The 3,417-nt window shown below is 53.4% G+C and overlaps 1 long non-coding RNA gene across 1 annotated transcript in view; it reads right to left on the bottom strand.

Moving 5' to 3' along the window:
• Positions 1–3,417, bottom strand: part of LOC114487684 (uncharacterized) — a 9,405-nt gene that overhangs the window by 5,214 nt on the left and 774 nt on the right. The window contains exon 2 of the long non-coding RNA XR_003682944.2: positions 1,223–1,347. This is a non-coding gene — a long non-coding RNA (uncharacterized lncRNA). The remainder of the gene's footprint in view (positions 1–1,222; positions 1,348–3,417) is intronic.

The raw sequence follows: 3,417 nt of genomic DNA, 5'->3' as shown, positions 1-3,417 counted from the left end.
GGCTGGGCCCGTGAGCCATGGCCGCTGAGCCTGCGCGTCCGGAGCCTGCGCTCCGCAAAGGGAGAGGCCCCAACCGTGAGAGGTCCGTGTACCGCAAAAAAAAAAAAAAAAAAAAAAAAAAATAAAGGCTCTTAGAGATCCCCACTAGGCAGCCCAGAGGGGGCCCATAGGTAGGACCATGCAGAATTTAAAGGGATTCCTCACTGCACGCAGTTGACAACCCATAAGCCTGGCCACCTGTGCGGGGACCAGGAAAGGGGATGAGTCGGGGTGCGCTGCGACCCAACTGCCCGCGGGACCGGTGTACTAGAGCTCGTAAAGAAGAAACGACACCTGCAGATTTGGGTTCTGCTTAAGGAGGTGCCCGGCGTGCCGTAGCTCCCACCTGAGCAAAAATAAGGCTGCTCTCACTTTTTAGAAAGTTGGTTGCAGTCGCAGAAACACCCAGGGGCTACTTTCCCAGACAAGCCGGAGCAGGACCTGCCGGCCCAGCACCAAGGGCCTCCGTGAGGGCTTTTCATGGGTAGCGTCATTTTCTCTTAACCACAAAACCGCAAGATATAAATTCTTCAGAAAGAAGAGCACCTGGGGGTTTCAGCGGTGGGACCAGCAGCAAGAGGGAAAGAGTCATGAGCACTCTGGCCACAGGAGAGGACCTGGGGCTAGAACAAAAGTCTTCCTCCACCCCTGATACTCTTTTGCTTCATGGGTGTGCATCCTGTCCCTGCCCCGACACTCAGCCTGATTTAAAGAAGGAGCAGAAGAGCATCATGTCAGCCTGCAAATAGTCGGTGGGTATCACCGAGACATGGTACACAGCAGGCGCTCACTAAGTGTCCAAGGCTGAAAGATCTAGGCTCTGGTCCCAGCTCTGACATTTATGGTCAAGGCTCTTGGGGAAATCTCCCTTAGCTCAGCTTCAATCTCACTATAAAAAGGGTAACATTTTATGGAAGTTGGGGTCCAAATATATGTGAAAGTGCTTGGAACAACACTGACAAAAATACAGGCGCAGAACATTACCCTTGGTTACACCAAGCACATCCAAGACTCAGTGTAGCTCTGAGGAAAAACTCCGGCTCTCGGGATAGAGGGACCTGGCCTCAAAGCCCCTCGCCACCACCCTCCCTCAGCAGGTGAACATAGATTTAACCTGTCAGCCTCAGTTTCCCCACCTCTAAAATGGGGATGTCTCCCACCAAGGGCTATTGTGAAGACTTACATGAGAAAACAGGGATGTAAAATGTTCAGAAAATGCCCGGCACAAGGAAACACGTGCTCAGTGGAAGGAAGCCTGGGTGGGTGGTGTCCTCATGCAGCTAAGTCTTCAGGTTCTCTTACAACCTCCTTGGGTGACAGGGAGAACGCAGGTGAGGTCATGCCCATTTCAGAGATGGGGCTAAAGAAGACCCAGATGCTGGCGATGGCCTTCAGGACAACGCTGGTGATACTCACAGAGCCGGGATGTTTATTTTAGGTCTGAGGGCCAGCTCAGCGGGCCAGACCCCGCTCCCAGGTTGACTCCAAGAAACCTGAGCACCCCTTCTCCTTGGAGCGCTCACACCTCCACCATTAGCACCAGATGACGTGGCCGGAGTGGAGCTGCGTCGACTCTGGGGATGCCGCCTGCCCAGACAAGCACCTGCACCCCAGCCTGGCACCCTGATCAACTTCAAATATCATCTGCCAGCCCTGGCTGCACTGGCTTGACTCCCAAACAGGCCTCCCAAACGGAGGCTGCCCTGAGCATCCCTTCCATGGAGATGAGGCCAGTCAGACACCCCTGAAGAGCAGACACCAGTCCGATCTCCCTAAGCACATGCCACTGAAAGAGAAAAACTTCCCTGGGAAAAGGAAGCAGCTCCCAGAGCTGTAAGGGCGCAGGAACATGAGAGGCCTTACGCAACGGCTGTGTGTGCAGATGATCTCTCACCCAGGGTTTTGCACCTTTGCAGAAAACACGTGTTTCCAGACAACTGGTTTTGCAAACAAAGTCAGCTGTACCCTAAAACACAGGGCCTGGGATGGGGAGGTCTCTTCTATGGGTGATCTGTGATCCAGGCTATAGAAGTGACCAGATGCCAAGACGGTTGTCACCCTAACCCCACTGGCTGCTGCAGGACCCTGAGAAGATCACTGCCTTCTCGGGGTTCCAGGACTTCCCATCTCAAGCAGGGCAGGCGGGTCAGAGGTGACAGATGGTGAAATACAAATGGGCAATGAATCCCAGGCACAGGCAGAGATGGACACCAGACTCCCAGGTACAGCAGTGGGCTCTCTCAATTACGGAAATCACGTCAACACTTCATTATCAACCCTGGTAGTGATGATAATCTCTTCTATTTATGTAATACCTTGTCCCCTTCTCTCCCTGGATTCTCCATGAAAATTCTGGGGGGTAAGCACTGCAGTACAAGAGTGGTGTCCCAACCTTCACACAACCCCAAAGCTCCTAAGCATATCATTTTTCCCACAAAATAGTTCCGTATAACCAAAAAAGTCACAGATCTTTCCAGACTCTTGATGGGAGAAAAGAACTATGTCGAGATGTGGGTGCTGGGCAGCCTGCCTGGCTCACTCACTGGCTGAGGGGCACCCGCCCACCCAGCCTACAAACAGCAGCAGGCAATTCTGAGTCCAGCCTCAGCACGATGACAAGTGCAGCCTGTCACTCAGGGTCACTCACCAATAGTCAAACCACACGTGCTAATGAACCCATGAGACTTAAAGGTGTATTTTATTATTCTCATCTTACAGGTGAGGAAGCCGAGGCTCTGAGAACTCCGTAACCGTTTTGAATCATGAAGGGACTCAGACCTCAACCCAATGCCCTGTTTCTATATTCCACACCATCTCCCCAACTGACGACTCCCTGGCCCCGCTGCTCGTCTAAGCTGTCCTGACCGGCACGAGCAGGACGGCAGCGGGCAGGGTCTGCCTCTCCTGTGGCCCCAAGCCCCAGATCCAGCCACGTCCAGACTGTTCCAGGCAGTGAGTCCTCTGAATAAAAGTCACAGACTGCCCCACGCTCTCCAAAGGTATCCAGCCATCATGGGCCACCACCTCTGGTCCTGTTGTGCAAGTATCCACCCTTTGGGCTACACCCAATCCCTGGCTCCAAACCAGCTCTGAATTCATTAAAACTAGCCACCACCCTGACCTCTACCAGGGGCCGCCCCTTTCGAGGAGACCCCGGCATGCTTTGCAGAATGAGGAGATGCACCTGGATGGGCCCTCCACACGTCCACCCTCTTCCCCTCGGCTGACTCAGCCCTCCAGGCAGCAGGCACAGTTTCTGGACCAGCTTCCAGCCCACCTACACCTATGGGACCCTGATCTCTCTTCCCCGGTGGGCCACACTATATATTCTAATTTTTTTTTTTTTTTTTTTTTTTTGCGGTACGCGGGCCTCTCACT

The sequence above is a fragment of the Physeter macrocephalus genome, chromosome 14, assembly GCF_002837175.3.
Source record: "Physeter macrocephalus isolate SW-GA chromosome 14, ASM283717v5, whole genome shotgun sequence".
Lineage (NCBI taxonomy): Eukaryota > Metazoa > Chordata > Mammalia > Artiodactyla > Physeteridae > Physeter > Physeter macrocephalus.
Note: the sequence above shows the minus strand (reverse complement) of the source record. Positions and strands in the feature narration are given on the sequence as shown.